Source organism: Pteropus medius, unplaced genomic scaffold, assembly GCF_902729225.1.
Source record: "Pteropus medius unplaced genomic scaffold, Ma_sr-lr_union100, whole genome shotgun sequence".
In the NCBI taxonomy this organism is placed as follows: domain Eukaryota; kingdom Metazoa; phylum Chordata; class Mammalia; order Chiroptera; family Pteropodidae; genus Pteropus; species Pteropus medius.
Window position 1 is genome coordinate 2,608,802 of NW_024344253.1, and position 14,128 is coordinate 2,622,929.

Genomic DNA, 14,128 nt, shown 5'->3' on the forward strand with positions numbered 1-14,128 from the left:
TTGTTTTCAGTGAGCTGACCCCTTTCAGTATTTCCTGTAGTGCAGGCCTCGTAGTGGAGAATTCCCTCAATTTCTGTATGTCTGGAAAGGTCTTAATTTCTCCTTCATATCTAAAGGAGAGCTTAGCTGGATACATTATTCTAGGCTGCTAGTTCCTTTCACTTAATAGTTTAAATATTTGATTCCATTCCTTTTTGGTTTGTAAGGTTTGTTCTGAGAAGTACGATGATAATCTAATGGGTTTTCCTTTATAAGTTACTGTTTTCTTCTCCCTGGCTGCCTTGAGAATTCTATCTCTGTCGTTGATTTTTGATAACTTTAATACAATGTGTCTTGGTGAAGGCCTTTTTGGGTTGAGATCATTGGGTGTTCTGTTGACTTCTTGAATTCCAAGTTCCAGCTCATTCTTTAGATTTGGGAAATTCTCATTCACTATTTGTCTGAAAATGCTTTCTAGTCCCTGCTCCTTTTCCTCGCCTTCGATAATGCCCATTATTCTTATGTTTCCTCTCCTGATGGTATCTTTTTCTTTTTTGTATTTCTCTTTCATTATTTTTCATTCTTCAGTTTATTTCTTTTTCCTTCTGATTTATTTCTAGATCTCTGTCTTTGATATCACTGACCCTCTCCTCCATTTGCTCGACTCTGTTTCCCAAGCTTGCGATTTCATTTTTCAACTCTTGCAGTGTGTTTTTTTGTCTCCAGAAGATCTATTCTTTTCTTTTGGAGGGTTTCAGTCTCCTCGCTCTGCTCATCTAGTTGTTTTTTTAATTCCTGAAATTTTTGATATAACTCATGTTGGAACTCACTGAGTTTTTTCAGAACTACCATCCTGAAGTCCTTGTCATTTACATTGCATAGTTCTATGTCTATAATCTTATTTTCTGGAGATTTTTCTCTTTCTTTGAGAGATGTCTTATCACCTTGGTTGTTCATGGTGTTTCATGGACTATTTTTCTGCCTGGGCATTAATTAAAGTGAAGTCTGAAAGGTTTGTAGCCTGTTGCAAAGAAGATGCTTTTCTTTTGGTTTCCAGTAGGTAGCTTCTAAGCCTCTTGGATCCCTGCTTCATATAAAGCCTTAAAAATGCCTTTTAAAAATTTTTTCTTGTAGATATTTAATCATACTCACTACCCTCAGTTTCAGTCCCTGTCAGTGTCAGCAACTGTCTCAGCAGCTTTTGCTCAGATTCTTCTGGGAATCCTGGGTGATCGGTCTTGGAGGGTAGGGGTGAAGGGGCCCTCTGGATTGGGAGTTAGGGGCTGTGGCTCAGCCTCAGTTTTGCAACCATGGGTGGTAAAAATCAACTGTTGTTTCTCTGCTGTCCCGTCTTGCTTCTCTGCTTTCTGTCCTAATGACTGAACACAGCTGCGTGGAGCTCACAGCACTTTCAGGCAGGGCTGTTCAGGGGAGTGGCTGCAGCTTCTCCCCTCCCCCTCCTCCTGCAGGGAGCTCCGGCTAGGAGAGGCAGCTTCTTTATTTCTCCCAGCCCACCACCTGACACCCGGGATTCTGACCTGTGGTAGCTCTTATGTGCAGATCCCACGCTCAGACGTGCTGGTGTGCAGTTTGGGTGTTTTTTGTTGAGTTTTAGGTGTTCAGTTTATTGTTTCAAGGGGAGAGATCTGGGGATGTCTCTCACTCTGCCATGTTTCCGCAAAGTCTACATATATTACATTCATTTTATCCACTTTACACACCGATGAGGTGGTTAATATTACCTTTTTTTAAAGAGAAGAAAATGGAATTTCCAAGAGGTTAACTGACTTTCCCAAGTCTCAGAGCTAATGAGTGATGGAATTAGAAATCTTATCCCAGGATTTTTACTGTTAAACATTTATGCTATTAACCACCATGACAAAAACAAAATTCTAAATTTTATGGAAATGTTACCTAAATATCCATACCTCTCTCCACATACCTTTACTACACATATAAAGAAGCTTCTACAATTTAGGAATTGTGGCCCATGGAGATTTTCATATTGTAATATAAATATCTGATCCTCTTTTGGGGTTTCCAACTTCCACAGCACAAAGTTCTTAACTAATATATAATTTTTTGACAAATAAAATAAAGCAAGTGTGGTGTTCTACCTAGAAATCTTTAAATTATCTCTAGACTTTCAGCCACAATTTACAAGTGACAGGCAACATATTTCATTATCTTTATGTTTGAAATAACTTTCAAAGATAGTGGAGAGGGGTGTTTGACATTATTATAATCAATTCTGTCAGAAATATTGGATTTGCTTGATTTTGTGAACACAATCATTTTTCATTGTTATTCTGAATTTTCTCAGATGTTTTACAAGAGGCTAACATAAATAGTAAAATCTGTTTCGGTAAGACATCTGTTTAAAAAATAATGAGGAGGTGCTCTTCTGAGGAGAGGCACTGTGTAAGCTGTGATGGCCTCTTTTCATAGCTAAAAGGCAAATTCCCAAGTGTCCTCTGACTAACACAAACTCCACTTTCCTCACCCAGAAGAACAACATGAGTTCCTATATACCTGACAGCAGCTGGACTCGGTTGGGTTCAGGAGGAAAGCACAACCTAGTGAGGCACCAAAAAGATTAAGCCTGTGAAGAAGCCAAAGCCCTGACAAGTTTATGAATCAGTCTATATTGGCACTGATTCAAACAGACTTACCCAAATTAGGTGCTTTATTGGGTTGAAAATTTTTGCATTAAGGCTCACTTTTCTGCCTGCTTACTATTATGGATTGGGTCTTTGTCATTGAACGTTAAGGTCGAAGAAGGAGTAGGGTGGCACAACTTGGCTGGCAGCCCTGGATGTCCTGTGTCCAACAATACTTTTGAATAGTATGAGGAAAATGCTACATGTATCTTCTTTTATTTAGATGAGGAGAAACTGCTCTTATATTTGAGCACAATTTAAGATTGGAGCAGAAATATGCATTTTCAGTGAAACTCGTAAAATTTAAAAATCATTATCGTGCGTCTTTAGTTGACTCTTAAACTGTTTATAAATCTTGTCTTATTTATTAGTTTCCTAAATAAGAGATTCATTGGTCTTATATATAGACTCTAAGAGAGTATCTGACAGAGGCCTTTGACATAAATCAGACAAGGCATTATTATCCATTTTTTATAGGAGGGACCTAGATATCTGAGAACCCAAAGATATTATCTGACAGCTCTTGGCTATTAAGTGGCAAAGAGTCCTTAGAATCTAGGTGCTTTTCTTGTAATACCAAAATCTTGCATTTGGAAATATTTTTGTCGTATAACTATAGTAGAGATGAGAACTTTGATTTTGCTTGTTCTAACTAGTCTATCCCCATGAGCTAATTTCTAAGTCTTTTGGTTTATAGTACTATGTTGACATGTAGGTATGTCTGATGTGATTGTGTATTTGTATGAAAATGAGATACAGTCTCATAAGTCTTTAGGGGAGATCTTAAATTAATTTTTTCCCATAAATGTGAAAAATATTTTATTTCTATCCCTCAACTAATTTAATTAATAAATAATATTTTGACATTGTCAAGCATATTTTTGAGGGTTTGAGAGTAAGGCAGCAAAAAAATAGGGCAGTGTCTTATTTTTTATTCCAAGGGCCTAGCGAAGCAGCAATACAAGATTACTAAATGTTTTAAAGTTTGAATTATAGAATTCTTCTGAAGAAAAGCAGTTTGATTCCTTTCAAATATACCTTGCTACTAAAATTTAGCTAATATAAGCTGAAATTACCTGGGAAAATGTCTGAAAAGATCTATTTTGATGAATAGCTAAGCATACTTTAGAGTTAGCATGTCAGGCATCAGGATGTAAATGAGTACTTCCAAACCACTTGAAAAACATTTGTTCTATAACTTGTTCTCTAAGACTAGGCACAACGTCATTAAGTACAGAATGTTATACAGCTCCATCTTAGGAATGTTGTGATAGTGAAGCAGTCATATCCTGCCCTCAGGGGGTTGGTGAACTGACTGGGGAAGGTAATATTTAAGATACTTGCTTAGAGAACATGCTGTTAACAAGGAATCCTTACCAGTGCCAAATAAGGCTTTGGTCAATAAAGTTTAAAACAAAAGTAATCTAAGAATGCAGGAAAAGAATAATGCAAAGGTGGGGTAGGGAAGCTTCCTAGAGGAGGTGGGATGTAGCTAGACCTTTAAAGATTTGGATTAGCAAAGACAGCAGAAGTTAGACCTATATTGCACAGAGAGGTAGAAGAAGGGGACCAAAAGTACACAAGCATGAAGGCTTCTAGGGGATAACGAGGACCAATAAGTAGGATCAGTATGATTGAAAAATGATTTGACTATCAAAGATAATTCAGCCTTGGTTTTGCTGCCTGATCTGTCACGAATTTGCATCCAGATTGATGAAGTCATAAATGTATATGGTCTCTAGCCTGTTATAAATTTCCATCTCTGTGTTTATCAGGCATCTTTCTCTCAAGAGCTCCCTTAGAAATTAAGGGAAATAGTACATTGTACAGAGGAAAGAGAACCTGGTCCCTTGTGTATCCCTGCTGCGGTGTAGCACGGTCTGATGACCAAGGGTACAGGATCCTATTTCTAGGATTAGTCAAAAGGATTGAGCACATGTCTGTAGACTTTTGCCTCAATATTATATTTTAGATGGTTCAGTCAGAGCTGTTACATTTGGCAGCATTCCTTGTTAGCATTTGATAAACAATTATTGCCAAATGTTAGCAAGGAAACCTGCCAAATGTTACAGCTCAGATTTAACTGCTGAAAAAAAAAATGCAGTTCGAAAAAGCCTTTTGCTACAGAGCCATTGCCTGGTGTGCCAGTTTTGAAGCTGCAGGGGACCCCAGTTGGGACAAATTGTGAGTCTAAAGGTATAGGGCTTTTTGCCAGCAGTTCTGGGTTCCCCTCTGAAGTTATGAATTAGTTGACACCTGTTGGTTTTCAAAGCAATAAGTTTGGGGCAAATTACTTCTGGTGGGCATTTTGCTCCAGGGTTTCTAGTCACACTTAATATTTGTCATATCCTCTTTCATAGCACTTTATGACAATAGGTAATTATAAAGTGTTAGATCATCCAGTCATATATTCTCTTCTTGCTTATCTGTAGGTGGATTGTCCAGTTTGTTTCAAGGTTCAATGTTCTTTAATAGTAACTTTGAGATTATTCATAATTTTCATTTCCTCCACAAAATATTTCCCTGTCTTTTCATTCTTATTTTCCATTCTTGGTTTACTAAGAAGAAGAAAAAAAAAAATACTGCTTTTCTTGGATAGTTCTACCATCATGGTAAATCAAGAGAATATTGTCAACATTGTGCACCTGGATTTCAGTTGGTGGGTACTATGTCAGAGGTGTTCTAGGTACGTGGTTAGGGATAAGCAATAATGAATGGCTGAGTGATGACATAACTAGAAGGCATCTTTGCAGCCCATTAGACAGTTCTTTCAGTGGGAGTTATGATTAACTTTAAACAAAGGAGCTTCGCCCTTGTCCTTGACCTGAACAATTTTGCCAGAGAATTGTCTTCAGATGGGAAAATTTATTTAATCTGTGGGCGGTTTCAAGATTGGGGGATAACTATAATGTTGGGAGATATTCAAGGTGCATGAAGATAAAAAGGTTAACATTGGGGGTAAAAGAATAACAAATTTTCTTAATAGGAATTAATAGAAAAATTTGCCTTTATGTTAAAAAATTTTTGGCACAGTATGTCACATTTATATTTTCTTTCCAGGATCTAATCCCGTTTCAATATTGAAGTCATTTTCCTCTAGCCATAAGCTCAAAATGCCCAATGCTTACCTTCCTGGGGTATCGTTCCCAAGCGGCTCTAAAGTTGGCATATGACCTTGTGTTGGTCAATCAAATATGCTAGTGCAGGACTTTGACTCCGAAGTTGGTAACTCAGGAAAGAAAGATAGTGAAGAATTCATCCTGCAGGAAATAACTGTATCTGGAACAATAACGGTATCTGGAACATCAATGTTTTCAGTAGGTCCACTGCTGGTGGAAGTGAAAGGATATGCTTTTTATAATGCGTGATAATATTAATTACCATACTGAGTCAATCTCCTAATTATTTATTGAATCTTTTCAGTCTCTCCATCATGACTACCATTTTTTAGTTAATATCTTTATATTCTCCTCTCTGAACTAGTACGAAGGCCTCTTAACTGTCACCTTATATCCTCAGATCTATTCTCTACGTAACTATAACCTATTGAGTCATCTATATAAAACAAAAAATAGTTACCAGACTTTTTCAATTCAGAGGCAAGAGAAGATATAATAGGAAGGTGTTAGTGTTATAAGATGCATAATTACATGGGAGGGGATTAAGAGCATAATATAAAGTAAAAGCCTTGGTTAAATGCAGAAAGGTAAAGATGAAAATGCATGCAAATAATTTTGAAAGTTGAAGAAAGAAAACAAGGACTACTAAAGGCTCTCACATTTACCTGTGAAGTACAAGGCAAGATCATCTGCTAAGATGTTGAATTGGGTCTTGAAGAGATTGGTTTAGAATATTCACTGAGGAAATATTGGCTGGCCAAAGAAAATTAAATAATTACGAGATGGGAGCTCAGTGAAGATTAACAACCACAAAAAGTATTGTAACATCAACTGATATAGTTGTGAAAAGAAAACTCTTTTTTTTGACAATCAGGAGTCAGGAGCATAGAAAGTAAAATTTAGGATTAATTTAGGTTTGGAAATTTATCAGAAGGGTTTGGTTGAAGGGCAGTTTCCCCAAAAAGTTGAAAATGGGGTAAGAATTCCAGTTCTGAAAATGAGGAATAGGTTGTGTAAGAAAGAAAGCAAGTCGGAATATGCTGGACAGAAATTGAAAGAGGTAAAGGAACTTACTTTGAAATGGAAGAACCAGTTACAGTTAGACACTAATATATGGATTCTTACTCTTTCAAAGTTGGAGTAAGACAAAATTGGAAGATGACAAAATTGTAAGGAGTTGATTATTAAAATGGAGTAGAATTTGCTCTAAAACTCTGAGTGGAAGTCTGTATTAGTTCTCGAAAGGCCTAAAAACTCATCTGCTTAAAAGAGAGAAGAGTGGTAGGTTTCACTGGCTACTGTTATTGACTCAATACCATAAGACAGGTAGCCATACCCATAGTGGTTTGGCAATGAGAAGTGTGCTGCCTAAAAAACACAAATCAGCTGGCAGTGAAACTAATGCAAAGAAATAGTTAAAACGTTATAATTATGCCTTAAAGTTCATATAGCTCAAATTCTTACCTAATTGATTCAATTTATAATTTTCCTGACTAGCTTGAATATTGCAAGCTCTCACTTCCCTGATAAGACAGTCCATTCTGTTGTGGAGTTGATCCATTCATTAGTAATTTATTCCCTGAACTGTGTAAACATATAAGCAAAAGTTTGTATACTTGTATTTTCAAAAGACAACTCTTTAATTGTGGAAACATTTTGTGACCCCTGTAATTTTTTCTAGGATAAAAACAAGCCCATTTTCTTCATTTGACCTCTGTAAGATATGGGTTCTAAGTTTTTTAACATCCAGATTGTGAAGGCTTAGTGATTGAGGTATAGACTGGCCTTTCTTGATCAAACCCCACTCTTCATTTTCATCTTAGGGTACCCAAGTGTCATCTCAGTCTCCTCTGAATGCTATGCACCCTGACTGGAATGACCATGCTGTCATTCTTCTCTTCGTGAAATCTTATTCATCATCATTCAAGATCCAGCTCAAATGTTTACCGTTCTTGTTCCTCAAGGCAGCTTTAGCTACACCTCCTTTGTGCTCTAAGCACTTCTTTTACACTTAATAGCATTTACATTTATCTTTTCCACTAGAGTAAATTTATAAAGGTTAGTGATCTTATTCATCTTTGTATTCCCACTACCTAATATGATTCTTCATGTAGAATCCAATAAACATTTTTAAGTACATGTTTATTTTTTCTTTTCCTTTTTTTTTTTAAGTGTGATGCCCTAAATTGAACACAATACTCCAGCTGCAAAGTATGGTGGAAATATCACATTACTTGATCTGAACACTTTATGTCTGCTGTGGTGCTTCTTTATTTGTCCTCTTGTATACTTATATTGTGCTCAGGCACAACTGCATTCCCTGTTCTTCTTCACTAGACTTTGCTATTAAGCCAGATTTCCTCTATTCGCAGTTCCTAGCAACAGAAACTGACTGGCTAATTTAGTCAGAAAATAAAAGTAGTTGTTGAAAGGTGTTATGTAGCTCACAGATGCAACTGGAAATCTGGAATTCAGAAAACGGGCAAGAGCAGGGAGAGGCCAGGCAGCTAGAAGCACAGCCAAAACCATGGGGAACATCGACATTTAAATGGCAGATGGGAGAAGAGAGCCCAGGAAGGAAAACTGAGAAGGTGCCATCAGAGGGGTGTAAGGAGAACCACAACAGTTTTAAAGCCACAGACACTAAGAGGTTAGAGAAGAGAATTCCATAAAGAGGAGGCTGAACAGCGGAGGTAATAAGACAGTGATTGTCAAATGCCCATTGATTTGGCAAGTAGACAGTCATTGGTGAGCTTGATAAGAGCGTTTTCAGTAAAATGATGAAGATAGCAGGTAACTTCCAGTGAGGAGTTAAGAGAGTTGGCAGTGTAGCCTAAAAAATCGAGTATTTTGGGTTTAAGTCAGTAAAGAAAGGAGTATGTGACATGGGGAGACTTTTGTTATATGAGAATTTTGAAGAGTATTTTTATAAGCTGTGAGAAAATGCTAGAAAAGAGATTGGAGTGGAGAAGAGAGAATGGATAATTGGTTTAAATATGTTTCTGAGGAGGCAGGAGGTGCTGGGAGAAGTCAGAACTGTAGTCATGAAAGTGGGAGGGACACCTCATCATCTGAGGTGTAAGGAAGGCAGATAAAGGTGTGCGACCCTAACAATGAGTTTACTTGTGTAGGAATGAAAAGTTGCTGGAAATCACCTTTGACGGTGTTAGTTTTCTAAGTGATGTAGAAGGCAAAGTGATCTACTGAAAGTGGAATAGGACTCCATAGGAGTTTCTTTTTTTCAAGTTTTTTTTTTGTTATTGTTATTGTTGGCTCTTCTTTTGTTATCCATTCCTTAATCTGTAGTATTTGCCAAAGTTTATACTCTCCCTACGTAACCTAACCTGATGCTACTTGCAGTTGCCTTCATGATAGCACATATCATATCTTAATGTGATTGTTTATAGAGGCCTCCACCTCCACCAATATGTAGTAAACTTAAAGAGAATACCCATGTCTTATTTCCATTCTTGATCTAAAGATGGTCTTTAGAGGAGGGCCCAGTTTCTCTAAGTGGCTACTCTATTCCTGTGACTCATTGAAGCAGTAGAGGGTTGGACACTGCCCTTGCTTTTGCTTAAGCAGGGGCTGTGACCCTTTGTTCCCTGCTTTACCGTTTTTACTCTTATATTAGAGGAATGTATGGTTGGCACACAGGCTGTGTGGGCTGTCTACTGTGACTCGGCAGTTCTGGGATAAAACTAGACATTATTTATGGGCCACAGACTTTGAGAGAAGAGATGCTGGCTTGGTTGTGTTGGCTGTGTCAGGCAATTAGCACACCCTATGTGGATGGAAAGTAGCTATAGGACAGATTTTTTTCTATATCATTAGAGTACTTATTTTAAGTCTTCACAAAAAGGAACTTCACATCTGTGTGTGGCAGCTGACTTGACTCCCTTTATTGATTCTGATGTATGGGTTTTGTGTTTCCTTTCTTGCTTTGTCATCTACCTTAATTCAGAATGCCATAGGACTGCATCTCTGAAGGCAGTGTCGCTATTCAGTGGGTATGCTCCTGGAGGGCTGCCTCACGGTTGGTGCCTGTTCTGATTTCTCGATGCCTGCTATCTATTAAAAATACCAGTCCTGGACTAAAAGAATCTGTAGGAGAGGGAGGCTTCCCACATTCTTCTTAAATATTAGTAATAATTTCCACTTAAGGAGTAGCTATTATGTTCCAGGCACTGTCTAGGCATTTATACACATTTGATTTTTTGTAATAACCAAGAAATAGATATATACCATATTTAGCCAATACATACTGAACCTCAGAATGTTCCAGTTAGGTGCATAAAGAAACAATATTAGAAAGTAACAGTGATTCAAATCTGGTTTGTCTGATTCTAAATCCACTCCTTTTCTTCTTACTGAGTGCCATGAATAGCTTTAGAGAAGAAAAGTGGCACTGATGGGCACTAGGGACCCTGAAGGTTATGTAGATGCATGAAAAGGGGCTGTTTTCTCTGTAACTTGTCACCTACCTTCACATTAATGAATATTTGGCATAGAATGGAGACAAATGGAGAATCATAGGCTCATATGTATATTAATTTCTCAGGGCCTCATTGAGCAAGTTGTGGAGGAAGCTCTCTCCTTTTATTTCTCACTTATTCAATTTTGGAGACCCCTAAAATTATGACCAAAGATATTTCTAAAGTCTTTATGCCTTTGGAATTGTTCTACCAAAAGTTTAAAGTCATACAGCATGAATATAGAAAAGGAATAAAAGAGGCAGTAAAAAATACTGAAGTGGAAAAGGAACAAAAGGCGTTTCACCTCAGCCATTTTTTTTTTTTTTTATGGAATTGTCCATTAGCTGCCAAGTATCTTCTGAATGTAACAGCTGTGTTCTTCTTGAATATATGCAGAGAAATTTAGGAATCCTGTTATGTTTATACTGAATGACTTGCTTATAGAAGTGCTGATGCAGTGAAAGGTCTGGAGTTTTCTTTAAGTTAACACATTTACTAGAACCCCAGGCTGATGAGGATCAGGAGCTCTAGGTTTTATTCTAAAACCACATGCATTGTGGCTATTGTTGCTGTGACTCCTATTAATTAGGGAGTCATGCATGTGACTAAGGCATTAAGCCATGGAGGCTTTATTAAGAGCCAGATTGCCCGCATTCAGTTTCTACATGTATCTTTCACTAGTTACAGGATCTTGGGCAAGTTCTTGGAATTCACTGTAGCTTGGTTTTGCCATCTGCAAAATGTTATAAAATACTAATTTAAGTGAGAAGATATATACAGTGTATGTCTCACAGTGTTTGGCATGTTAAGTAGCCCTATGTAAAGGTTATTATTTTTATTACACAAAATGGAATGGTACTCTAGAAATGTGCCTTGCTTACTCAAAAATAAAACTCAGGTACTCCTTTCCATCCTGAACAGGAGAGTTCTAGAAGGAGAATCTCCTAATAGGAAGGAGATGTGTGGTCCATGGATCTAACATTTTACTTTGAGATTCACCTTCCCCTAGGGATTTCTCCCTGAATGAATAACATCATCTCACTGGCCTTACGGGACACTGCTTCCTTGGTAATATTATTTTAAAACCAGTGAGTCGGGGTGGATGAGGGTGCTGTTACCTTATTGCCCAAGCTGAGATGAGGCTGCCACTACAATTAGATGTTACTAGAGGCTACTGGCAAAAAGAGGTAAGTGAACATATAGTACCTATTTCTGTGCTGTCAATATGGTAGCCACTAGCTGCATATGGCTACTGAGCATTTGAAATGTGGCTAGTCTGAATTAAAATGTGATGTAAGTGAAAGACACATGGAATTTCAAAGACATAGTATAAAAAAAGAATGTCAAGTGTCTCAGTAACAGTGCTTATATTGATTTCATGTGGAAATTATACTATTTTGGGTTTATTGGGCAAATGGCATTAATAGTGCTGCCTACTCATAGAATTGTAGGATTAAATCAGATGAGATATAAAGAGCACTCAGCCCAGTATGGGACATAGTATGTATTCAGTAAGTGTTAGCTTTTGTTTCTGTGATCTTCCATGCATGAACACAGGCAGTAATCACACTACAAGAACACTTTGCTGTTATTTCTCAATCCTTGCTAATGTGTCCTATGATTTATTTTTCATCTCCATAAAGCTGTCTCAGATTTTTGTGGGAAAAGTATTAAAGTGTCTGAAATCCCCAAAAGACAGTAAAGACACAGTGTGCCAGACCCTCTGCCTGTGCATCAAGCAGCTATGCCCAGACCCTGCATACTTCTGAGTGTTCTCTCCAAGCAGCATAGAAAATTTTAAGTTCCAGCAGCTAATTAGATTGCTAACTTGGGGACAGAATTTCTCTTCTCTCATTTGGGCAGAGCATATATTTTTCTTTTTAGCATTTCTGATTCTTTGATGGACAGAAATGGGAAGGGATTTGGAGTTCCAAAGGGATGTGTGGTAATTCTCTTTACAGGGCTATGATTGATTTATTATTTCATTGCACAATTTCACTTTATGTTCATTTAGTATACCTGGCTAATATAAATACACATTGTGGTATATAATATATCCCCAATGTATATAAAATCAGAGCTATTATTCCATTCTGGGTTCTGGTGTTAATAAATAAGCTATTCAAGCTTTACTCGGGTAGTTTACAGCATTGCTGCAGTACCTTGATGGAATTACAGCATTATCCATATACAGCTGGGGGCATACGATTCCTTTTATGTAATATAATACCCTATAATATAAGGAGTATCATTAATAAAGTGACAAAATAAAACTTGAATTACCACTACAGGATGTGTTTTATTGAACCAGTAATACATTTTTCGGTCTTTTGTAGTTTCTTTCCTTTGAATTCGTGGTTTACTGCATTCAAACTGCGATATTAACACACCAACTAAGCATACCCTATTGTGTCATAAAGCCATGGTATAAGGTGTCAAAGGGGGAAAAAACAAACATTATTCTAAAACAAACCGGGAATGTTACTGTGATGCTTTAAAAGACGATATGGCTCCCATGAATAAGAAAATTTATCTTCTAACCAAAGCAACATTTCTATTTTTATTTTTGGGAAGGCAAGTGTTCTTTACTCAGAAAACATTTTTATATGAATTCTGTATTTCAAAAATGGAGCTAAATTACAAAGTTATAAATTAGTATTAGCCAAGTTTAGGTAATAAAGGACTGCACAGATTGTTTTGAGAATACCGAACAAGGTTGTAGGCATTTAAAAAAATCTTTGATTCTCTTTTTTTTGGTTACACTTTATATCACTAGGTGATTAGTCCAGGGTAATTCTTGTAAAGACAGCATCTGGGGTTTTCTCTGGATAGCTCGGTCATCCCAAAAGCATAAAGTACTTAGACATTTGATTGTGGTGTCAAGGATATCAGTTATAAAGATAGGTTTTTCTGTAGGTACGGTTAAGCTGAGCACAGATTTCCACAAAGCACAGTGACATATTCAGAAGATGCTGAGAATCTTAAAAATTGGTTTCTAATTCTAGATAGCAGGAAGCCTGTGTGTTCATATGAGGTAGTTGTTGAAAAGATTTAAGATTCCTTGATATCTAGCAGCAGGAAGGATTACATAAGAGTGTAAGAATTGTTAGACTGAAGAAGAGATTCCCTACAGAAGGACCAGAAATGAGGCATAAACCTAGAAAGTTATATAAAGCCTATGATCCCAATGTCCAGAATTGTGTTTTCCTGACCTTTCTGGCTGATAACATCAAATGCAAAAATGTATCCTCAGTCTTTCCTATTACCTCTGGCATTTTTTCAAGCCCAATACCTAATAGTTTGCAAGAGCTATGTGAGTAAGCATGGCTCAGAGCAAAAATATGAATGAGCTCACTGAAGGGTGTGAAGAGAGAAATGAATTATCACAATTTATTTGAGAAACTAAGATTAACATTAAGTCAAGAATTAGTGACAGTTTTTGCTTTTCAAATTTTCTCACATTAATTTTGCACAATTAGAGAGATTTTTATCTATAATGTTGTTAGACTTAACTATGATTTTCAAGAAACATGCAAAATGCAATACTGGAAACAAGCTATAAACCAGGATTCATTTCATCTTTGGAATTTTGATGCACATTCATTTAGAAAAAGGTCTGACATGAATTTGGTAGTGTCACTATCAATCATGGAACTTTGCATTCAAGATGTGGAAATAATTCAGGTGCTTAAATCCACATAATATTATTCCAATACCTGCAGGCTGAAGTAATCAGTAGATTTCTAAAGAAAACAAAGATGAATATTGATAATTAGAAGTTCATTTGTAAAATGACTGACTTCTCTCTCCTTCACCAAACTAACAGTATTCTCTCACTTAAATTCCTTTGTGGTCACATATCTTTAAATTGACTGACTGGGATTGTTATGAAGCT